The sequence below is a fragment of the Halichoerus grypus genome, chromosome 6, assembly GCF_964656455.1.
Source record: "Halichoerus grypus chromosome 6, mHalGry1.hap1.1, whole genome shotgun sequence".
In the NCBI taxonomy this organism is placed as follows: domain Eukaryota; kingdom Metazoa; phylum Chordata; class Mammalia; order Carnivora; family Phocidae; genus Halichoerus; species Halichoerus grypus.
In genome coordinates, this window is record NC_135717.1 from 76,268,530 (window position 1) to 76,293,229 (window position 24,700).

Sequence of the window (24,700 nt, forward strand, 5' to 3'; positions counted from 1 at the left end):
TTCAGTGCCCTTGGCCTGGCATTTAGCTGTTTGGTGAGACAAACGCCTGCCCACACCCAAGACTCCAGGTGCTCTGCTGCAGTCCCGGTGCTTCAAGGTGGCGCAGGGGCAGACCCAGATGGGAGGGAGGGACAGAGGTGACTGTATCCATCAGCCACGTGGCCTTGCCAGGCTCCAGGGAGCCAGGGAACAAATGAGGGGTGTTGCCAAGGAGGGTGAATGTCACCCTTCCTCCCGCTGCCCCGCCAGCAGCAGCCCCCCAGCCCTGTGGGAATGACTCGCTGATAATCCCTCTCAGAGGCCCAAGGGAGTTTTCAGCTTTTCCCCGCTCCCTGGGAGGAGGGTACACCAAACTGCAGCTTGGGCTTGTAGCTCTGCTGAGCTCCACCAGGTCCCTCCCACCCCTTAAATAAGGAGAAACAATGGCAGTGAGCAGATGTTTGCCCCCAAGCTGCTCGGGGTGGAGGCGTCATCTCCCACTCCTGCCTCTGTGTAGGAGTGGGCCAGAGGAAGATGATGCCTCCCAGTGGGTGGACGGAGGGGAGGGGTGTGGTGTGTGGTGTAGGCTGAATGAAAGAGAGCGAAGGCCTGAAAGGTGCCCCAGAGGGTGCCCAAAGGGAGAGTCCTGTGTGCCAGAGCTGGGCATCCTGGTTCTGTGTTGCAGCTGCCCCTCCCCCACCCCCCTCCTGAGCTCTACCTCACAGCACCCCTGTGAACCGAGCCCTGGGGTGGAAAGGCCCCGAGCCTTGCCCAGCGCACAGGCCAGCCCGCGCCCTCCTTCACGTCAGCCCCCACCCGCATGGTAGGGCCAGCCTGAATGATTCACTGACGACTCCAGGGCTTAGGGCCTTCTGTAGGGTCAGCCCACGCTGCCTCCCAGTAACTTCACTCAAGTTTTGTTCCCCGGAGCCGCAGGGCAGTTCTGCCTGACGGCATTTCTAGCATCCTGGGAAGTGGTTGAGTTGTTTTCTTTACCCTGACTTCACGTATCTCAGATCACATGTCGAGAGTGACGAAGCCACAGACACTCAAGCTTAGTTAGGCTTCCGAGGTTTTGTCTGCCTCCGACTGCTCAGCCAGGAGCTTCCTTTGAGTTTATGGATTCCAAGTGAGAACCGCTTTACCAGCCAGGTCAGTCCATGGGTCATGGACCCCTGGAATGGGTGGACCCCCCAAACCAACGGACAGGAGTTTGGGGAGGCAGGGGTGCAGCTCCTTAGGTGGATCAAAAGCAAAGGAAGATTCCCTTGGAGACCCGGGAGAACCCAGGTTGCTGGGTCTTCTCTATGGGTAAATAGGCTACTGCCCTCCTCTGGATAGAACTGGAGGTACCCCATCTTCCTCCATACCCCTACCCCATCCCTACTATGGAACATGGTTATTTTTTCTTGGTAGAATGGGAAGCACTTTTCAAACTTACTTGTGAACCTTCTGATCACAGTGCTATTGGGCATCTGAGAGCCAAGAATCACTTTTGTCTTCCTCCAGGTGAGGGAAATGAGGTCACTGGTCAAGAAATGTACATTTTCTCAGAAAACATTGATACCATAGAAGCAGCAAGGCACAAAACCATAAACCAGGGACTGTTGAACCAGATGGCTCCCGAGCTTAAAGGTCAGTGGGTGTGTGCTCCATGGGCCTAGAGAGCCCACCACAGACAGACTCATTCTTGGATGACATTCTGACTCTAAGCCTTCAAAATCCCCTCTCGGAGAGTGGTGATCCTCCCGTTGGTACTGAGATTCAGGTCACCCTCCTCCCTGTAGTTTGGTGGCGTTCTGACATCTCCAGGCCAGCAGCAGCCTCAGACTTACCAGATCCTATCACCCATGATCTGCTCTGCCATTTACTAGCTGTTACCCACCCTCTCTGAGCCTCCGGTCACTCACTTGTATCCGGAAGCCTCAACAGATAATTTAATAATTAGGTGAGATAATGTAAGTATGAATGGCTCCACCAGATTGTAGGAGCTTTAATATTAGTTTCCCCCTTTCTTAAGTTTCCCTTAAAGAAAAGCGGGGCTGGGGCGTCAATAACTACAGAGGTCCTCCCTTGGTTCAGAGGCAAAGCCCCCTGACCACAGTCCTGACATTGGGAACACCAGCTCCTTCTTCCTGAACCTTTCCCCGTTTCTGCCATGGGGTTATAGTAGATGGTCTCAGCCTCGCAAGAGGTGACAGTTCTCTCTTGTCTGTGTGGCTCAGGAAACTGAGGCTCAGAACGACAAAACAGTTTATCCAAGGTCACAGAATTACAGAGGACAGCAAGGCTGGACTTGAGACTGTCAGTCCCACGTGGTAACCCCTAGACAGTGTCACCTGCCACTCGCCCACCACCGCAGCACAAAGGCCAACTCCGTCCTGCGCTCACCTCAGAAGAACCTTGGCGTTCTTTTCATGGGGGGGGCCTGCCCAAAGGACCAACCGAATTGGTTCAGGTGAAGGTCAGGGACTGGCCGGCCGAACACGGGGGGCAATGTCGGGCTGTGTCGGGCTGATTATGTCAGGGACTGGGCTGAAATACTGCAAGTGGTTATGGGGGGTGCGGCTGGTTCACTGAGGGGGCGGGGGCGGGGGTGAGGGTGGGGGCGGGGGTGGGCAGGCACTTGCAAGCTTTCAGATCCGGAGCTGTTCCCGTAAACAAGTGCAACCCTGAGCTCCCTGGAGGGCCCGGGGAGCAAATGTGCGCATCTCTGCCTCTTTCCCAGCAGCTGTCCATGGGAGGACACAGCCCCGCCATCTCCACAGTCCTCCTCCAGGCTTTCCCCAGCCCCCCAGCTCCAGCCTCAGGAAGTGGAGCTGCTGAGAATCTCTCCTCCAGCCTCGCCTCCTGCCGAGAGTGTCCTCGGCAGGAGCATTTCCTGGCCTAATTAAGCTGGGTAATGAGTAGCTAAGAGGGAGGGGATAAAAGCCCTAGGCGGCTTAGAGCTGCGACCGTTTATGACAGGGGTGTCTGCAGCTGGTGACACTCTTAGGAAAGTTATTTCTCAGAACCCTGGGAAGCTGCACGCTGTTGCCACAGCAGAGCGAGCCCCAAGGTAAGCACAGGGAATTTTGTGACTGAAGGGGGACCAGCCGGAGGGTCCCTAGAGGAAGGGGAGGGGTGAGGTGGTGATGCAGTCTGAGGAAGGGACTGATCGCAGCCGGCAGAGCAGTCTCGAGTCGCCCAGGCGAATGCCCTTGGCTTAGCCCCAGGCTGGGGTGTCCTTGGTGACCACGTGTGACTCCCCAGGGCTTGGGTTTTAGGTTTCATTTGAATGATAGGACTGTGCACTGTGGGCAGTTTCCTAAGACTGTGTCCGGCTCAGAGTAAGGAAATCTGAGCCAGACGCTGATCCCGACTCCCCTCCGGCCCTCTTTTAAGGTGCTCAAAATTGTGTCCTGGAAAATACCAAGTGTCCCAGCAGCCCTGGCCTGGAGGACAGGGGAAGGCTGACAGCGGCTGGCATTTCAGAGACGCTCAAGGGCCAAACAAAAGTAGACTGTTTCTACCCCCAGCCTTGGCCCCAAGAACTCAGAACCCACCCCAATTCCACACCCACAGCCTTTTGCTCTTAGTCTGTTTTATTTGTTTGTTTAAATCACTTTGCCCTCACTCAGGAATTGGCCAGCACCCCCACCCCGGCTGTGCTGTGCAGGGAGGAGCACCGAGTCAGGGCCCGGGTTCTGGAGTGGGTTCCCGTCACTAAAGCCCCTGAGTGAACGTGGGACAGCATGTGCCCTCTCAGCCATCATTTTCCCACCTGTAAAATAGGGCTTTGCTGATGCCTAGCCTCCAATAGGCTATGAGCCCACAACTTCCACTGTCCATGAGTGGTGGGAGTGGCCAAAGCTAGGCCACATTTTCCAGGCCTTTCAAATCAGGGGACAAAATGTGTACTGTTAAACTGAGGGGCAACTTGCTCCAATTATCGGTAGAGAAGAGCCGTACCCAGCAGATGTTACTGATGAAGAGCTGTCTCCCACCCCTAGAGTCACTATTTTGTTCTTTTCTAATTTTCTTTTTCTTTTCTTTTTTTATTTTAAGTAGGCTCCATGCCCAACGTGGGGCTCGAACTCACGATCCCGAGATCAAGAGTCGCATGCTCTACCAACTGAGCCAGTCAGGTGCCCCTTGAGCCTTTCCAATTTTCTTTTTTTTCTTTTTTTAAGATTTTATTTATTTATTTGACAGAGAGATAGAGAGAGAGCACAGATAGGCAGAGTGGCAGGCAGAGGGAGAAGCAGACTCCCCGCTGAGCAGGGAGCCCGATATGGGGCTCTATCTCAGGACCGTGGGATCATGACCTGAGCCAAAGGCAGACGCTCAACCAGCTGAGCCATTCAGGTGCCCCGAGCCTTTCCAATTTTCTAAAGAAGACCTGTTTCGGGCCATGTCGTCAGAGTCCCGTTGGCCCCATTGCATTCTTGGTGGCCAGAGCCCGGGGCCCTCGGCCACAGGGAATTTACAGGGTCCCTTCTTTCTTTCATCTCTCTTCACTCTCTGCCCTCTGCTGGTCTCATAATCTCATCTACCCTCTTGGCCTGCTTCTCTTTCTTTTTAACCCAGTTTCATTGAGATGTAATTGTGATATTGTATGAGTTTAAGATATACAACATAATGATTTGCTCTATGTATACATTGCAAAATGCCTCTCTTTCTAAGTGAGAATAGTCAGATCACGAATGACCTGCTGTCTCCCATCTTTCCCTCTTGCTGTAGTAGTCCCTGGAGTGGAAGGAGACTTGGTGGCCAGATGCCTGACCAGGGAGGGTAGGCCTGAGCTGCCCGCCACCCCCCACAAGAATGGCTAGGGCTCTCAGAATTCTGAGGAGGGGTCCCTGGCCTTCAGAAGAGGGGAGAACAGGCCTGGAAGCTTCCACTGGTGCCCTGCCCACCCTCCACTGGGTGGCTAAGCCCAGAAGCCTCTGGCATCCTTCAGCCGTGCAGCAGCTGGGCAGGCCCTGGGAGCCAACTCGCTCTGAATGTGTAATCCTGGTTAAAAAGCGAAAGGGGTTGCAAGGCTTGGCCACGCAGAGAGGCTAATCACGGGAAAGGGGGAAAGATCCTGTAATTTCCCAGGACACAGTCAACTGAAACCTGATACTCTTGTCAAGGGAGCCCTTCCACTGAGAGAGGCAGGGAGAGAAAGGGAGAGAGAGGAAGAAAGAGAAGGAGGAAGGAAGGAAGGTGTGGAAGAGGGCCTTTGGGATCAGGGGCCAGCAGGCAGCACTGAGCACAGCTGGAACGTGAGAACACCGCGTGCCACCTGCCCTGGTCCTTGGCCTGACGCCGACTCTTGAGGGGAGCCAAAAGGGAAGGTCTACCCAGCGTCAGAGCAACAGTGGCGTGGCTTCTACGGGCCTGCTGTCCCCTCCTTGGGAGCCTCCGTCCCTTCTCTAGAGGACTGGCCTCCTTGCCTTCCCTGCCTTTGGTGGGAAGGGGTCAAATAATGTGGTTGATAAAAATGCACAAAGGCTTCAACACAGACCCATAAGAAGCAGTTCTTTCCTTCTTTCATCCAGCAAATACTCATCTATTAACTGGATGGGTGAAAGAAATGCTATTCCATATGGTCAAACGTGTGGTCAGGGAGGAAGCGATTCCAGCCAGACTTGGAAGGGACCCAGGTGCTCACCCTTGTTCAACTACAGAGAACTGCAGGTTTATTAGGCTAAAACCACAGAAATTTGGGGAAGCTGCTTTGTGGCCGGCTCTGTGCTAAGTGCAGTTTGGGAGACAGTGACATACATGGCAAAGTCCGTGAGCTATAGCGCACCGTGTGGCCGGAACAGCAAGGCTTCTAGCCCGAACAGGTAGGGAGCAATATACAAAGAAGTCCAGTATAGACAATATACAAACAATATACAAAGAACTCCAGTATGGACACACCAAATGTGTGCTAGGGCCAGTGAAGGTGCCCTAGGCCGGTTCTTTTGTATCTTACAGAGAAGGCTTCTTGCAGGTGAAATATTCCTAATGTCACTCTCTGAGTCGGCAGTAGTTTGCTGAGCTCCTACGGCAGGCCAGGACCTGGCCCCGGCACGGAGGATGCAGCTGCGAACGAGCCACACTCACCACCCTGGTCTGACTTCATGCTCGTCTGTACACTTTGGTATTTCATCATTCATTCACTTGTTTACGTGCCATCCATGCTCAGAAAGGAATTACGGCAGTTTATAATCAATGGCTGCATACCATAAAACCAAACAGCAGATTGATGGTTGAGGTCCAAGCTGTAAAGGAAACTGGGGCGAGAGAATAATGACAGCAGAAAACCTAGATTCAGGGAAGTGTGTAATTGAGCCTAAAAGTCAGCTCTGAGCTGCCTGGTGGTGGTGTCAAAAAGGGAGAGTGTACATGACAAAGAAGAAGTGTTTCTTGTTCAGGTCCCTTCTTTGGGGAACTAACATTCAGGCTCACTTGCCACCCCTGTCCCATACACACTTGGCTGTGACTGGATGCATGTGGTTCCACAGAAGCACGGAGCATTCGGCTCCTTTGCACATGTGTTCTCTCACCTGGAATGTTCTGCCTCCTTCGCCTGAGTGAAGACCATTGGCTGTGCCTCAAGACCCAGCACAGACACTGCTTCTGCTCAGTGACCTGTGGTCACGGCCACATGCCTTCCCTGCGTCTGCTGTCCTCCTACCCTGCTCTGTCACAGCCCTTGCAGGGCACTGTGGCTGGTCCTGGTTTCTTTCCCCACCATCTGGTGAGCTTCCCCAGAGTGGAGCACTGTCCCTCATCTCTAGGTTCCCAGGGCCTAGCACAGTGCCTGGTCTAGAGTATCCAACAAATATTTGCTGCGAACATTTTTTTTTAAAAGGTTTTATTTATTTATTTGACATACACAGAGAGAGAGCACAAACGGGGAGTGGTAGGCAGAGGAAGAGGGAGAAGCAGGCTCCCTGCAGAGCAGGGAGCCCGATGTGGGGCTCGATCCCAGGACTCTGGGATCATGACCTGAGCCAAAGGCAGACGCCCAACCGACTGAGCCACCCAGGTGCCCCTGAACTTTTTTTTTTTTTGCACATAATTACATGCCAAGCACCGTGCTAATTTTCTTGCGTGTATTTAACTCTTACAATTACCCTGTGACATAGGTGTTATTATTGTGCCCATTCTACAGATGAAGAAGCTGAGATTAAGTGACTTGCCTCTGGGCACAGAGTGTGGAGGCAGTCTTCTAACTCACGGTGGCCTGACTTTGAAGCCATTGGAGAGTATGAGGCATTTTTCAATCAAGGCCTTTTATTGGAATTATTTTTATCTTCAATTAGATTGTGAAGGAAAGAGGGAAAGTCTTCTTTCTCCCACAGGGGCTAGGACAGTGCTTTCCGTATAGGAGGAAGCTGTGAAAGCTTTTCTGGCAGCTACGAGTTCGTAACAAAGACAAGTGGAGAATTACCCTGCTGGTTTGCGGTGCAGTAAGACGGAACTTTACATCGCCCTAATTAGCCAGTTGGTTTAATCACATTTGTGGTACTTACAGGCCTTAGAACTTAGAGCTGGAAGGGACCTTAGCACTCATCAACTCTAACTCCCACATTTCACAGCCAAAGAAACAGTTGTAGAGATGAGAGGGCTTGTTGAAGGGCACACATCTCATTAGTTACAAAGGAAGGGCAAGACTAGAGCTGACTCCTACCACCTGAATCATTCTCCAGTCTGATTCACAAATTCACCTCCATTCGTCAAAGCAGGTGAGGCGAAAATCCAGCAGTGGAAAGTTTCCTCCAAGGCAGTGCCCCTATCGGGAGGGGGAGGGGGAGGGGGGAGGGGATGGGGAAGGGGGAGGGGGAGGGGGAGGCCAGCAAGGGCTCTGGCCAGCCCCTCCTGCCGGCTCTTCAACAGCTACCGCTGCTTTCCCCTCCCCCACCCCATCCGCCATATTTGTTAGAGTGGCCACTCCTTGCCTTCTCCACGACTACATCTTCCTTCTCAAGTTCTGAGAGGCTCTCTTGCTTAGAAGAAAGGTATCAGTGAGCATCGAACCTTCTAACATGTACTGACTCCCTGCTATGAGCGCAGCCTTGGTTCGGACTCCTGAAAGGAGGCATGTGCTTGCTCCCAGCTTAGGAGGGTGGTTCTCGGCCAGGGCCTATTTTGCCAGGAGACACTTGGCAGTGTCTGGAGACAGTTTGATTGTCATAACGGGGGGAAGGGGTGCCACTGGCATCTCGTGGGTAGAGGCCAGGGATGCTGCTGAAAATTCTATAATGCACAGGACAGGCCCCCACAACAAATAATTACTTGGCCCAAAATGTTGGTACGGCCGAGACTGGGAAACCCTGCTCTCCAAGGAGGAGGGAAAAACTGTCCACAGACTTCCTTTGGAGAAGTTTCACCTGCCTCCTCCCATCCCACACAGTGAGTGGGTCTACATCGGCCTCTTCAGAGTCACTGGGTTTGGTGCCTGCCATTTCCACTGTCCATTTTCCATTTGGTGTTTCCATTTTGTCTCCCACAGAATATGAAAAAACAATTTTGTCGAGCACCAAGTGGGGCCTCAGCAGAGTGCTTGGTGTGTTAGGTGTCTTTCATTAACTTTGCCTTGTCATCTCACTTCACCTGAAAAATATGGAGTAGTTGAATTTGTGAGGTATATTTCCATTTTACCAATGAGACAACAGGCTCAGAGAGGTTATGTGACTTGCCCAAGGTCACACCGCCATTCACTGTTTCAAACCCAGGTCCCGGCTACGCAGTCTCATGTGGCTACTGCTTTCCACAAAATAGCAGTGAGTCTGCAGACAGATTTGAAACGCTCGGCAAATGGAAGCCAGGTTTGTTTTCCTCAAATCCACTCCCTGCTTGTCCACAAAACAGTGCAGAGAGACCTCTGAGTTGTATGTCAAGTATACTGCAATTCTAATTTTTTTAAAAAAAGAGCTCTGAGGAACTAGGGAAGCTTAGAGGTGAAGACAGGCTGGTACACTCTCTTCCCAGTTTCAGTGGCTTAAGCTTCTGAGGACTCAGGTGAGCCAGTAGTAACCCAAATTTAAACAAATTTAAACCCAAATTGCCAAGGAGTCCTCTGGGGGAGTCCTCACTACCCAGCTCCCAGCACACAGCTCCCCTCCCTGGGAGGAGGCACTCTGGGCTTCCTCCCCTGTCTCCCCCACCCACTGAGGTCTTCAGTAATGCTGTCACTGGGGACTTATTAAACAGCACCAACTCAGAGCTTCTGACTCCCGAACCCGGAGTCTGTTGTGACAACCTTTATTTTGGTAATAAGAATACACCTTGTGTGTGTGTGCGTGCGTGCTTGTGAGCTCACAGGCAGGCTACCAGAAAGGTGGCCTTTATGCAGGGTTTAAACTGGGCCTTGGCCTCCTGGCCTCTCTGAGCGGCTTCCTGCTGCCCTCCATCCCAGGGATCTGCCTCCCTTGCAGTCTGGAATGGAGCTGGGCCCCTCCTGGCTTCAGCTCAGATTAACCCCTTCCTTCTAGCTTTCCTGTGCCTGGCAGAGGGGCTCTGGGCCAAGTGGCCAGACATTCACTGGCTCCAGGGCTGTGGATGCCATAAACTCATTTTCCTTGGGGACCCAGAGCTCCAGGAATTACTTTCAGAAAGCACAACTGTTTTGTTTGAAATGGCTCTGGGAGGAGGGAGAGCCCAGGGCTCTGTACACGTGTTCCTCATTTGCCATTGGTGGGGAGCAAGGGGCGAAGGGGGGCTGTGGAGGGGTGTGCTGGGGGTGTGCTGGGGAGGCAGGCACAGGAGGGGAGAGCCGGCTGCAGCTGCTGCTGTTGGGAAGTTTGGCTTCAGGGAGGAATGGAGGGAGAGAATGCTAGGAAGAAGGGGTGGGACTTGGGGACAGGGGCGGTGTCATGGGGGTGGAGGGAGCAGGTGGTGACTTGTTTATCTGCTCAGCTGTTTTGTGTCCAGGAGCCTGAGAGAGAGACAGAAGCAGCTGGGAGGAGAGAAAGCAACCCGACCAGGGGCCTTCTTGGTCCTTCTGCCCTGCTCTAGCCACAGGTTCTGAAACCAAAGCAAAACCACCGGAGAGTGATTCGTAGGGGGATAGCCTGCCCTCCCCCCACTCAGAAAGGTTTCTTTGGGGCCCATATGCTAGCTTCTGCTGTGCAAACACCCTGGCAGTGCCCTCTTGGCCTCGGTGCAGCAGTTACGATGGTAGGCATTCCTGCTGGGTTACTCCTGGCACAAACTCATGTAAATATTCCTGGGCCTCAGTGTGCTGTACTCCCATGTGTGACTTGGCACAGTCCTCGGGGGCCCAACCAGCAAGCTCTTAGCCTTAGTATCAGCCTGGACCAAATCAATGAAAATTGTCCCTGCTGGAAACGGGATAGCTGTCCCCACCCCTGCTCCGGTCTCCCCAGTGACTCCCTTTACTTTCAAGGCAGCCCAGTTTGGATTTCCCTCTTCAACTGCCCAAGGCCTTATTGGTCCCCTTCACGCCCCAGTGCTTGTCACATTTGCATGCTAAATCGTTTGGCAGCCAGGCTGGGCGGCGACTTAATTTGCCTTGATGTTTTTGACCAGGTTAATAAACACACCACCCCTCTCGGCACAGGAGGATCCGGAATGAAGTTATGCTTTCGTTATAGTGCAGTTTCAGGAGTTTGCTTGTTCTGCCCTCTTGGCTCTTTCTCCATCTTATTATTTTCTTGTTGTTTGTTGTTTGTTTAAATGAGAACATTTGCTGGAACTTCGTTATAGTGCAGTTTCAGGAGTTTGCTTGTTCTGCCCCCTTGGCTCTTTCTCCATCTTACTATTTTCTTGTTGTTTGTTGCTTGTTTAAATGAGAACATTTGCTGGAACTTCCGTAGATGACTCCCTTTCCCTCCTCCCTAATGCCAGAGGACTTTTTCTGCCTCCTTCTCGGCTCACAAAGCCGGGGCATCTCTGTTGACAAAGGGTCTGCTTCTCTGGCACCGAGCCTGGTGGCTGGGGACAGTGTAAGAAACGCAGATGCCTTTCACATACGTCTCCGATGCAGTCAGTGGCCTCCGGCCCCTTGAAGCAGCCAAAAACAACTCCGGAAGACCACAAGTCCCAGCTTGCTGCTCTCCGAACACAATGCCCCTCAGAACTGTGTGGTGCCCACGGGGTGGGAAGCATGGCAAAGGCCTGTGGGAGAACTGGCAGATTTGGGCAAGGAAGAATAGTGAGACCGTCTGTGGGGTGGTGAGGTGGACAGACTGTCTCCTGGGAGAGGCCAGCCCGAGTGGGAAGGCCTGGGAGTCCTTCCTGGAGTCAGCTTCTAGCTTCTAGTTAGTACCTGCTTCACTACTAACGAGTTAGGTGGTCCAGGGCTAGGCACCTCCCTGCTCTGGGCCTTGCTGTGTCCAGTAGGGATTGGTGCCTCTGATCTCAGAGTCCTTTTCTACTTTACAAATGTTCTTGCTTTTAGAATGCTAATTTCTTTTCCTATAGCCCATTTCCTTCTCCCGAGGCCGGGTAACCCAATCAAATCACCCCTTCATGGTGGTTAGTAACACCACCGGCACCAAGGACTGCTTGTTTTCCTGAACCCAGATGCTCTGGCAGTAGCCCCAGTTAAAGCTTTCATCAGGAGGTAAGGGGTTCCAAAGGGCAGAAGAGCCAGAACACCATCTTTGAGCGTCTGCCTGTGCAGGTTGATAGGGAATCAATGGCCCTTCCACACACCTCCTCACCGTGTATGCCTTCACCCTCCAAGGGAAGTTCCTGAACTCCACTCGATACCAGTCAGATTGCTGCTCTTTGGCTTCAGATGTACTCCATTCAGTTTTCCAAATGTTTTTATGAGCACTGAGTCTGTGACTGACGTTGCTCGACCTGAAGGAGTATAGGAGACATAAATGATCTGGTTCTGATCCCAGTAGTGTTGACTGACCTGTTGGGGCCAAAGCTTACGTATGAGACCATGAGAGGACAATTCTGGCATGCAGCTCCCATGTCGTGGGAGAGGAAGGTGCCAGTGGAATTTCTTCCTCGTTTAAGAAAACTGGCTATGAGAAATTTATTCAAGTAGATTACACTTAGAAATGCTTTGTCAAGTGTGTTTAGAGTCATAACGATAATATCGGGTGCCTGCCATCTGGGCCATGAATGTTGGCAGGTATTTTACATATATTATCTTATCGGGTTCTTTTATGAGAGAGGTGCTATTAAAATCTCCATTTTAGGTGAGGAAATTTATGCTCAAAGATCAGTAAGTTTTTGGTGGAGCCAATATTGAACTCCAAGGCCAGCACCAGCATTTTAGAGAAATTTCAAGCTGTCTTGGCTGACGTGGCTGATCCTTTATTTGTAGGTGGTATTTGCCTCAGCATCGGTGATGCAAATGCCCAAAGGCCCAGACCCCTTTCGTCCTCACTCCAGCCCTTTGCAACATGTTGTGAGGAAACCCAGCAGCATGATTTTGGCTGCTGAACTTCTTGGGAGCTGGCTTTTGAGGCTTTTATGTTCCTCCATTCTCTGTGCTGCTGGTCATTGGTCAGGCTTGATGACCCTCTGCCTCCCAGTGAAGTCAGTACGGGGCTTTCTGGTCAGTACAGGGAGCTAGCCTTCTGAGGTTGACTTTGTTGCTTGCTTATCTCAATCACATTTAAGAAATGTTTGAATATCTATTGTACACAAAATCCTACAATGGGGGTTTTGGTGGGGAGATACCAAGCCAGGCATGATTCTTCTCCTCAAGGAGCTTATGATCTCCAAAAATATTCTTCAAATCTGTATTTTTGGCCCACTTTTTAATATGAGTTATGTGATCATTGTCTCAAGAGAGTTGTTCACTGGTGTTTTTTGGAAAATATGCCAAGTCTGCTAATTGACTTGGGGAACATCAACCTCATTTTTGATCTTTATAGCCAGGAATGACTTTCTACTCTGGTAAATGGTTCTAACTTCAGGGCCCAGCCTTGCTGCCCATTATCTTACTATGCTATTTATTTTGTCCAGCTTTATTGAGATAACATTGACTCACAACATTATGTAAGCTTAAAGTGTACAGTATGTTGATTGATACATTTATATCTTACTGTGCTATTAACTCTGTTCCTTTTCTCACTGGGAGAGATGGCCAGGAGGGGCTTTTGCTTTACTGTAGAGGGGTCTATCTCTCTCAGGGGCTGCCTTTATGGGAGACACATTTTTCTTCACTCCAAGTCACCAATTAGGGATCCCGCCATGGTTGTCCAGCCCCAAAACCAGTTCTTCCTGGTCTGGCTCTAGGGGCCTCAGCAGTCTAAGCTCATTCAAGCCTCAGAGTCCAGGCTGGAACTTCAGGGGAGCCCAAAAGCTGGGCAGAATGGCAAGGGGGTGGGGGGGACCAGGTAGGCAAAACATTACCAACAGAGGCCCTGGCTTCAGGTCTCCATCCTATGGTCATCCTCATTTAGTTTGTAAACTGTTTGTTATGAAAGATTTTTTTCCCCATTTTTAAAAAGATTTTATTTAGGAGCACCTGGGTGGCTCAGTCAGTTAAGTGTCTGCCTTCGGCTCAGGTCATGATCTCAGAATCCTGAGATCGAGCCCCTCACGGGCTCCTTGCTCAGCCGGGAGCCTGCTTCTCCCTCTCCCTCTGCTGCTCCCCCTGCTTGTGATCTCTCTCTCCCAAATAAATAAATAAAATCCTAAAAAAAAAATAAAAATTGTATTTATTTGAGAGAGAGAGAGAGAGCACAAGCTTGGGGGGGAGGGCAGAGGGAGAGGGACAAACAGACTCCCCACTGAGCAGGGAGCCGGATGTAGGGCCCCATCCCAGGACCTTCGGATCACAGCCTGAGCCGAAATCAAGAGTCAGGTGCTCAACTGACTGAGCCACATTTTTATTATGTTTCTACTCACAGAAGAGTAGAAAGAATAGTACAAAGAATATTCATATATGCACCGCCCAGATTCAACAATGGTTAATATTTTGCCATATTTGCTCATTCTGTCATCTATCTACCTATCTATTATCTCTATGTCTCTGAATCATTATTTATTTATTATTTTTTATTTTTTAAAGATTTTATTTATTTATTTGACAGAGAGAGAGAGAGAGAGATCACAAGTAGGCAGACAGGCAGGCAGAGGGAGAGGGAGAAGCAGGCTCCCTGCTGAGCAAGGAGCCTGATGCGGGGCTTGATCGCAGGACGCTGGGATCATGACCTGAGCCAAAGGCAGACACTTAACGGACTGAGCCACCCCGGCGCCCCTGAATCATTTTAAAGTAAATTACAAACAGTGACTTTTCTCCTTCAAATACATCTCCAGAAAGTAAGGATGCTGTCCTCTATAGTCATAATACCATTGTCACACTTAGCAAAATGAAAATAATTATCTAATTTAATCTAATAATAAGGCCATATTCAAATTTCCCCATTTGCTCCCAAATATCTTTTGAAGTTGGATTTTTGAAACCAGGACACAATCAAGGATCATGCATTGCATTTTATTGTTATTTCTCTCAAATCTACTTTAATCCAGAACAATCACTTCGCCTTTTATAGTGTTTGTTGATTCTTGAAGAGACAGGTAGTGACCTGTATATCTCGTATACTATTCCAGACCATGAATTTGTCTAATTATTTCCCCATAGTGTCATTTAACTTGTTCCTTTGTCTGTATATTTCCTGTAAACTGAAAGTTAGGTCTAAAAGTTTGGTTAGATTCTGGTTAAAACTTCTTGGCAAGAACACATCTTAGGTATTGCCTCTGGTTCTATCTTAATAGTGGAAGCTGTTGTCAGGAGGTTATTTTCAGGGTGGAGGACAGGTGAGAAAGAGGCAGAGTGTGGGCTGGAAGGAGCCCGGGCCTTCCCTCAACTGGTTACTGTACCAAATCTCAGGATGTGTGTCAGGGCAGAAGGACCTTCCTTGACCGGCTGGGAGCTTGAGAGGCAGGCTCAGGCTCAGGACTCGGGCGCACAGGCCCCATAGCCGGAAAGGAGTTGCTCAGAGTCGTGAGTGGCGGCTCAAGGCCCTTCCCAGGAGCTTGGTGACAACTCTGGCCCCCTTCTTCTGGATTTGAGTGGCAGTGATGCAGCACGCTATAAGGAAGAAGGACAAACTTTGGAGGCAGAGCGAGCACTGCAATTTTTCAGCTTTTTGGTCTCAGGCAGGTCACTTGAACTCCCAGAGCCTTGGCTTCCTTGTCTGTGAAATGGGCCCTGTAATTATCCTGCTTAACAGAGTAGTTTTAGGGATTAGCACTATGACAAGGGATACCTGGCACATGGTGGGTGCTCGGTAGATGGAAGCCACTGTCAGGGAATAGAGCTTTGGGTTCAGCCACGGGCCTGGGGCCAGTACTTAGGGCTGCTGCCTTACCATCCCACAATAGGGTGACTGAGTACTATTCCCCCAGGTGTTGGGGTGGGGTGAGGCTTGAAGCAGCTGTAGCCCTTTCTGACATAAGGGACTATTAATTCTCTAATTAAAACAAGCCAGTGGGTGGAGGCTGGCAGCAAACAAAGCCATTTCATGGGTCTTCAGAGCTGGCCACCAGTATGTGGTTTGCCGGGTGACCCTCTTTGCCTGCTTATTAATTTAATCCAGGATGGCTGCTGGAAGTGCATCTGCTGTGGCAAATCTGTGCATTTGTCCTTTGTTTCCTTGGTTAACCTCAGAGTCCTTTTTTTTTTTTAATATATTTTTTTAAAGATTATTTATTTATTTGACAGAGAGAGACAGCGAGAGAGGGAACACAAGCAGGGGGAGTGGGAGAGGGAGAAGCAGGCTTCCCGCTGAGCAGGGAGCCCGATGCGGGGCTCGATTCCAGGACCCTGGGATCATGACCTGAGCTGAAGGCAGACGCTTAACGACTGAGCCACCCAGGCGCCCCCCTCAGAGTCCTCTGTAATACAGTTTTTAGGTCATATCATTTGCTCACAAACTCTGGAGTTAAGATGAGGAAAAACTCAGGGGCACCTGGGTGGCTCAGTCGTTAAGTGTCTGCCTTCGGCTCAGGTCGTGATCCCAGGACCCTGGGATCGAGCCCTACTTCGGGCTCCCTGCTCCGCGGGGAAGCCTGCTTCTCCCTCTCCTACTCCCCCTGCTTGTGTTCCCTCTCTCGCTATGTCTCTCTCTGTCAAATAAATAAATAAAATCTTAAAAAAAAAAAAAAGATGAGGAAAAACTCAACCTCTTGAGATTTAAAACCAACATGGGGCACCTGGGTGGCTCAGTCGGTTGAGCATCTGACTCTGGATTTTGGTTCAGGTCATGATCTCAGGGTCATGGAATCGAACCCCACATCAGCTCTACGCTCAGCACGGAGTCTGCTTGAGTTTCTCTCCCTCTGCCCCTCCTGGGGCATGGGCGCGTGCTCTCACTCTCTCTCATGTAAATAAATAAACTTTTTTTTTTTTAAGATTTTATTTATTTATTTGACACACAGAGAGAGTGAGAGAGCACAAACGGGGGGGGAGGGGCAGAGGGAGAGGGAGAAGCAGACTTCCTGCTGAGCAGGGAACCCCACACGGGCTCGGTCCCAGGATCCTGGATTATGACCTGAGCCGGAGGCAGACGTTAACCAACTGAGCCACCAGGCACCCCCCAATAAATAAATCTTTAAAAACGAAAAACCAATACCAACATAAACTGGTTGAATGTAGCTTTCTACATGAGAAAGTCACCCCAAAATATGGTTAATGAATTGAGCAAATGATGGAGAGTAGGGAAGCCTCCCAATTGGCAATAGGACTTATGATTCGAATGTTACACTTTGGTCAGGATGCTTTTGGTTTCAAATAAGTAGAAGTGGCCTTAACAATAAGGACATATCTCACATAACTGGAAGTCCAGAAGGAAATGTCTGGATGATTTGGCAACTCCACAACATCAGGGCTCTCTTTCAGCTTCTCTGTGATTCTCGTGGCTTTGCCCTCATGATCACAAGGTGGCTGCTGTAGCACCAAGTATTATATACTGTTGTGACAATAAACAAAGATGGCAAAAGAGGGGAATCTGCTCCAAAAATCCCCCAGCCAATGTCAATATCCCCTTATGTCTCTGACTGGAGTGGGTCATATGCCTACTCCTAAGTCAATCACTGTCAAAGAAACCTGAGTCCCCAGCATGGGTCAGGCTAGTCATATTTTAGTCCCTAGGGCTGGGTCCACCTTCCCTGAAAATATTGCCACTCTGAACAAAATGGTAAGGAACAAAGAAGGAATTGGGTAGACAACCAGCAATGTCTACCTGAGTAACTAAAGAAAGTCATCCTCAGATCGGCTCTGTCACGAGCTCCCTGAGAAGTGTGTCTGCACTGAGTCTAGCAAATTTAAGCCAAAAAACAAGACTCAAGAAATGCCATCTTTATGTGCAGGGAGAGGTAGATTCCAAAGAGATAGCAAGAAAAGAAGCAAACTCTGAGCTTTCTTTGGCCACATCGGGTACAAACCCTAATTACGAAGTTTGGAAATAAGACATGTGGCTTTGTTTTCAGAGAAGGTTGCTCAAGTAAAAAGAGCAGCTCCTTTTTGCTAAGAACCAAAAATTATCTTTGTCACAACAAAACAGCCACAACGGCTCTGCCATCTGCCAAGAGCTGTGCAGACAGGTGCCTGGGGCTGGAGGGCAAACACTTGGGGCCATGGTTCTGGGACCATCTCCTGGGCCCCCTCACTGATTTCACGAGGAACTGGCAAGTACATGTTTGTCTGAAAGGAGTAGCTACTAGTTTTGCCTTGTATAAAGGAGGGTCCAATTTTGCCCAATCTCCTGATTTTTCAAGTGGTTAAAATTTAACATTTTTATCTGAAATTGTCTCATTTTAGAAAACTAACAAAAACATTTTTTTAAATATTTTAAATCTGGTGGACCAAACACAACATCTGTGGGTCCTATTTTGACCTGCAGGTAAATGGGCATAAAGGATATGATTGGGGTAGTGGAAATGTTCTAAAATGCATTGAAGATAATGCTTGTACAGTTTAACTTGGTAAGTTTACTAAAAATCATTCAACTGTACAGTTAAAATAGATGAACTATATAAAATATGCCTCAAGAAAGAATAGAAAAAAATTTTTATCTTCAGATTGTAGGCCTGCTGCCTATGGACTAGAAGATTTATTCCTAAGCTTTGCTTTTGGTTTTCTCAAGGCACCAACCCTGCCGATAGCTGAGGATTGACCACATCAGTTTACAAGGGAGGGAGTAAAGCCTAGTAGTTACTATGTGGGCCATGGGGTCACTTGAGTTCAATTCTACCTTCCCCAATTACTAGTCATGTGACCGTAAGCAAGTTAATTCTCTAAGCTAGTTACCTTCTTGAGACTCAGTTTTCTCATCTCTACAATGGAATGGTAATAATAATACCTAGAAGATTAAATGGAATGATATAATACATGTAAAACATCTGGCACAATATAAGTCTTCAAGTAATAATATCTTTGTTATTAGGAGTTCTTGCCACAAAGCTCAGCCTACGCATTTTGAGCCTGGATTGTGGGTCTCTCCTTGTCCTTCCTGGGAGATGGGTTATACTTAAGTCTGCTGCTCTTTCGTGGGGTGGACCAAAAATACCATTGCTAATGCTCCCTAGCACCTGGAAGGAGGACCCCCCGCCAAGCCTCAGAGGTTCACAGTGCTCACAAACTTTCAACCCACATTTTCAGCATAAAGAGATGAGATTCGGGACTGCCCAGGGCTTCTAGGAGCTGTGTGCACATCTGCAGGAGAGAGAATAGTGTCCCCAGAGAAGTTCAGGTTTAGGCTCCTTTTCCTTAAGAATTCAAGGAGGGTGGATTCGCATCTTTCTGTTCCTGTAGTTAAAGCCAGATTCCCGCTGGCTGAATCGCCACGAACTGCTGGTGTCCTTTGTCAGTCACACAGCAGAGACAGAGGCGAAGTTGCAGGAGGGTGTTGTGACCCACCCCCCCTTCTGTGTCCCGCAGCGGGCTGTGTGTCGGGCTGGAACTCTGGGAGTCCCGGGCCGCGTGGAAGCCCACACATGCCATCTCCACGTGTTTGCCTTCGCCCCGCTGACCTGACTCCACCCCAACAAATGCTGCTCCTGCAAGGGCCACAGGACACTCCCTTTCTCCATGAGAGTGAATTCTCAGCTACTTGGTTCAGACCGTTTTTAGAGATATTCCCCACATATGACCTGAAGGGAAGGCACTTTGGCCCTCACCGGGGCTGGGTCACTGCCCCCGTGGGCTCCCGAGTGGAGAGGACAGGAGGCCCCACCAGCAGAGCCCCCAGCACCCCTGAGAAACCTAGGAGAGGCCCTTCCGCAAGCTACGCACAGGCACACTTGGGGTGAACACACCCGGGCCTGATTCAGGGGAAGTGAGGAGACCGTGCCTGCGCTCCCAAGCCAGTGTGGACCCCAGGTCCTAAGAATGTCGGGGAAAGAGAAACCCGTGTCAAGCTAGACACCTCGTGCTGGTGCGCAGTTCCCCAGGTTCTGTGTCCTCTCTCTGCCTCGCTCTGATTCTGGTTGTCTCTCTCTAATCCGATAGGCTCCTCCTCCTGCCCACATCCTGTCAACTGATGTCCTGTGCAGTCAGCAAGCAGCTCGGGCCTCCTACACGAACGAGGCCATTACTACAGGCCACCGGGGCCTCCCCGAGGGCTGGGGGGCTTGGGCTGAGGTGGGAACAGGGCGCAGGGGCAAGCTTCTGTGCCCTGTCCTGTCAAAACTGCGCCATCAGGTATGTGTGCAGAGGTGCGGAGCCCCTCTCCTCATTCACCCTCATGGGGGGAAAGCCATGCCGAGAAAGCTTTCGGTTCACGTTGGGTGTTAGGGGCTGGGTAGCACCATGGTGAGCAGAGCAAGACCCACGCGTGTCGTGTGATTTTAGAAACTTGAAGTGAAACTGCAGATCTTGAGGCTTCCGTGTGATGGAGTGTTTCTAACCGGCTTTTACGGCCTGGAGCAGAAAAGCCTGCAGCCAGGAACAACGCTCGGGCTAAGGAACGCTTCGGTGTGAGGGCCTGAGCGGTTCGGGCCCACCGCCGCCCCGACCTTCCTCGTTCTGAAGGTCAACAGCAGTTGAGGTCTGTGCCCCGCAACGGAGAACCTGGCTGTCACTGCCCCGTGGTGGTCCTGGTGTGCCGCCGGGGTTGGTCTGGCCTCCCCAGCAAGAGTTACAAGCTCTTGCAGGACCGGGGCAGAGCGGCCGATGCTACTTAAACCTCCACACTCCGTGAAAACCTCTTGATTCCGTCACACGACACCTGCTTGCGGTGGGGGCCTTGTGTCTCCGCTCTTAGGGCTTTACCCTCACAATGCTTGGCACAGGGAGGCACTCAATTCATGGTTCCTAGATGAAGGAGTGATATTGTTTTCATTAACAAAGGACAAGAACAACCTTTCTGAAATTTTGCAGGGGGTGCTTAGACCTAAACTTGCTCCGTTGGTATCACAGCTCTGCCTTCTCTTCACTGTCCCTTCCTTCACCTACGAAGATGCCTTGGTGTTAGGATTTCTTATTCAGTAGTGCTCTGGGATGAATTGCGTCCTTCCGAAATTCATATGGTGATGGAGACTGGGCCTTTAAAGAAGTTAAAATGAGGTTATTAGAGTGGGCCCTAACCCAGTCTGACTGGGGTCCTTTTTTTTTTTTTTAAGGTTTATTTATTTATTTGACAGGAGAGAGAGAGAGAGAGAGCATGAGCAGGAGGGGAAGAGGGAGAGGGAGAGAGAACCTCAAGCAGACTCTGCGCTGAGCGTGGAGCCCAACATGAGGCGCGACCCCACAATCCTGAGATCTTGACCCAAGCCGAAACCGAGAGTCAGACGCTTGCGCCACCCAGATGCCCCTGGTGTCCTTCTAAGAAGAGAAAATTTGGACACACAGCGGGACAAAGCAGCACGCACACGCAGAGGAAAGGCCGAGCGAGGACACAGAGAGGCAGCCACCTGCAAGCCAAGCAGAGAGCCTCAGGAGAGACCAGATCGGCTGACACTTTGATCTTGGATGTGTGGCCTCCAGAATTGCGAGGAAATAAATTTCTGCTGTCCAAGCCCCCAGTCTGTGGTACTTTGTTGTTTTGTTTTGGCGGTCATAGCAAAGCAATACAAATAGAGAAGTTGAGACCCTCCAGAAGGGAAGTATCTTCTGTCACAGATGAAGTGCCCAAGCTTTCTGGAAATCCCCCACTGTTCCGTATCACATGTGTGGGAATTCCCAAAGGGGTACTACAGTCCAGCTGTGTCTTGGGCTTACTCTTTCTGATGCTCCCTACACACAAAACAAGAGGGTCCCTGTCTCTATCAAGAATTCTTTCCCTAAAAAAAAAAAAAAGAATTCTTTCCCTGACCCGGGCCTGTCCAAGCTCTTTCCCACTCTCTCCCACCCTGCCCCACATCATGTAAGCACCCCTGTGACAGGTGTCGCCTCACATTGTAAGGAAGAACTGGGCGCAAGCTGCACATGGTTGAGGTGACCCCCGAGAACATTCTCCCAGGGCTTGGCTCTCTTTGCACAGGTGGACCGAACTAAGCAGTCCATCCATGGGCTGTTTTAAGCTATTGCGTCCATCAGGGTAGGGGTAGGGGCAGGCAGAGGTGAGCTCCTAGGTACCTGCCAAGAAGTTGCATGTTGGGGTGGGCATATGGAGATGTGAGTCTGAACAATTCATGGGGAAAGACAGGCAAGACATAAATGGGCAGAAGACCAAAAGGCAACTAATGAGTGGAGTCCTGGCCCGGCCGTTTGGACAACTGCCTGTTTATTGAAGAGATCCAAAAGGAGGCCGGGGCCCCAGGGGCCATGGGTAGGCAGACTCCCTCCACAACTCAGCCCCCAGAGTTCTTTCTTGCGTACCTGTCAGACTCTTCTGCCCTTTTTCTCCTACAGGTGCCTAGAAAAGCTGCTTTCTCACCTGAGTTCCTGTTTCCCAAGTTTGCTTGCATCATTCTTTGCCAACTTTTGCCCATCCACATAGGATGTGAGCTAAGTACACGAGAACTCCTTTCAGGTTTTAAAAAACATTTTGCAGTTAATAATTGCAGGCACTTCTTGGTTTACTTAGGCGTACCTTATTTGTATTCTGAAATAGTGTTTTCTGGTAGGTTCCAGGTCCTCTGTTTAGTCTCCTAAGCCCAAGGGTACCTGGGGGGCTCAGTCGGTTAAGCGTCTGCCCTCGGCTCAGGTCACGATCTCAGGGTCCTGGGATAGAGTCCCATGTTGGGCTCTCTGCTCCGTGGGGAATCTGCTTCTCCCTCTCCCTCTCCCTCTGTTCTTGTTCTCTCTCAAATAAATAAATAAATAAATAAAGTCTCCCAAGCCCAAAATCAAGGTGTTGGCATGTCTGCGTTCCTCACTGGAGGCTCAGGGGAATAGTGGGCTTCTAAACTTGTTCACATTGGGGCACCTGGCTGGCTCAGGCGGTGGAGCATGTGACTCTGGACCTCGGGGTTATGAGTTTAAGCACCACGCTGGGTGCAGAGATTACTTAAAAATAAAGTCTGTAAAAAAAAAAAAAAAGAAGGGGGGCACCTGGGGGGCGCAGTCGTTTAAGCATCTGACTCTTAGTTTTGATTCAGGTCGTAATCTCAGGGTCGTGAGATCGAGCCTCGTGTCAGGCTCCATGCTCAGCAGAGAGTCTGCCTGAGATTCTCTCTCCCTCTCCCTCTGTGCGTCCCGCTTGTGCTCTCTCTCTCTCTTTCTCTCTCAAAAATAAGTAAATAAATCTTTAAAAAGGAGGAAATTGCCTTTCGCGTCCTAAGTTAGTAGTCCCTTCTGTCATGGATGGCGTTCGAGCTCTGACTCAAAACAGTCCCTTCTTTTGAGCCTTTGGGAGGCCTCTGCCTTCGTAGGCAATGTCTCCTTCTTTCATCTGTTCTCTGAGTTGTCTTCAGGTGTCTGGAGAAGCTTCATAAGCTGATCCATCTTCACCTAAAATAGCAAACTCAGCTTACAGCAGGGCTCGGGCACTCAAGGCACATACTGTCTGCCTCTTGTTTTAAGCCAATTTCCTACCCTCTCAAAGCCTCCATCTCCATGAGCAGTTTCCACTCCTCCCATTATGTCTGGTAGAGGCCTCAACTGGCAGCTCCAGGGTCAGACAGAAAGTATCCCAAAGGGCTCCTCAGGGGCTGCTCTGCTCATCCCTTCAGACTCTCTGGTGACTCACCAACGATAAGTCCCCCAAAACTCGACTATCGCCACTGCAGATGGCTCCCAGGGGAAGTCACTGCACTTTCAGATTCAGACAGTCATCCGAGGGTTGCTCCCAGAGCCAGGTTCAAGGGCTGAGGAAAAGCAGACCAAGAAACAAAGATCTGAAAAGGACAAGCAGTGAGATGGATGCAAATCTACTTTAATCCATTGGAATGGATTTCCTTGTAATCTCTCAATGCCCCAGATGGGGCAGGGCTTCTAGAAGGAAGGTAATATGCACTGTTACCTCTCTGCATCATGTAATAGACTTTACTTACTTTCCTTTGCTGCCACTCAGCCTCCATCCTTTCAGTTCCTTAAACTTTCCACCTCAGGACCTTTGCTCTACCCTTGGCCTGCAATGCTTCTTCCTCTCACTAACTTCTAGCCATCCTTCAGATTTATTTGAAATAACCTTTCCGGTGGGAAACAGTCTTGTACTCCCCCTGCTCTGGGTTGGGTCTCCCTTCTCTGCTATTCTTATCCTTCCATACCCTAAATGTAATTCTTTTCAGAATTAACTGATCATTTCTTCACATTCTGTCTCCCTATAGACTGCGAACTTCATGAGTGTGGGGACCATACCCATTACATTGCCTGGCATACACTGACCTCAGTAAATACTTGGTGAATGAAAGAATGAGAAGGAAAATAGAAGCAAATAATTAATCATTCCTTCATCAGTGATCGCTTAATAAATGTCAGGCACTGGAAATACCAAAACAAAATTCAACATAGCCCCCCACAGTCAGGAAATCCACAGTTGAGTGCGTTCTGGGAAAGAAGAGTCTGGAGATTTGAGCAGGAGCAGGAAACTGACGGAGGAGAGAAGTCCAGGCCACTAAGGCAGAGCACTTTCCATGTGCTTTGAGTTCTTGCCTTCAGATTGTGGGATAGGGCCTGCCTGGCCAGTTTTTGCCCCAGATGGCCACTTGGATTTCTGGAGAAAGTAAAAGTCTTCTTTGTCACCCTTAGTTACTGACCCCAACAATCTGGTCCTCTTTCTCCACGCTGGCTTGCCCCTAGACTTTCTTATCAACTTTCCTGGGTTCTTGCATCCTCTTTCTCTTTTTGGCCCTGGTGGGTTTTTTTATCATGCACTGGGGCCCACCCAGGTGGCCCCTTCCCTCCAGCCTGGGTCAGCTCATCACCCTGACAAAAACTGCATTTAAAGATTCATTATTTTATTTGCATATAAAAGGTAATCCTTTCTGCCCTTGGGCAATTTGTTTCTTGTATTCTATCTTTAAAAATATTTAAGCCCCCTGTATTTGCATTTTAACACAGACTCTGCAGGTTCCATGTTTGGAGGTGGAGTCACCCCAAATCTCTCCATTTGCGTTTGGAGGTAAGGAAATGTTGCCTAGGAGGTTGCTCTGACATAGAACAATTCCAGATGCAAATTGATGTTCTTGGTTAGTTGGGGGTGGTGAGGGGTTGGCACACACAACCCCCAAGCCTGGATCTTAAGCCCAGAGGGACTGACCCTTCCCTAATCACCAGCATGACTGAGAGTCTGTGGGGAAGTATTAGGGGGTCTTTGGTCAGTCTTGAAAAGTAAGTCCTAATTGTGGAGGTATTCTTTCTTTTTCTTTTTAAGATTTTATTTATTTGAGAGAGAGAACATGCGAGAAAGCTCAAACAGGGGGAGCAGCAGAGGAGAGG

The 24,700-nt window shown here is 50.0% G+C and overlaps 1 long non-coding RNA gene across 1 annotated transcript; it reads left to right on the top strand.

The window, feature by feature from the left end:
- The first annotated feature begins 2,910 nt into the window (after positions 1 to 2,910).
- On the top strand, positions 2,911 to 20,901 carry LOC144382109 (uncharacterized). Its single transcript, XR_013448522.1, has 3 exons — positions 2,911 to 3,037; positions 19,388 to 19,579; positions 20,521 to 20,901. It is a non-coding gene; the product is annotated as an uncharacterized LOC144382109 (long non-coding RNA).
- Positions 20,902 to 24,700: the final 3,799 nt, after the last annotated feature.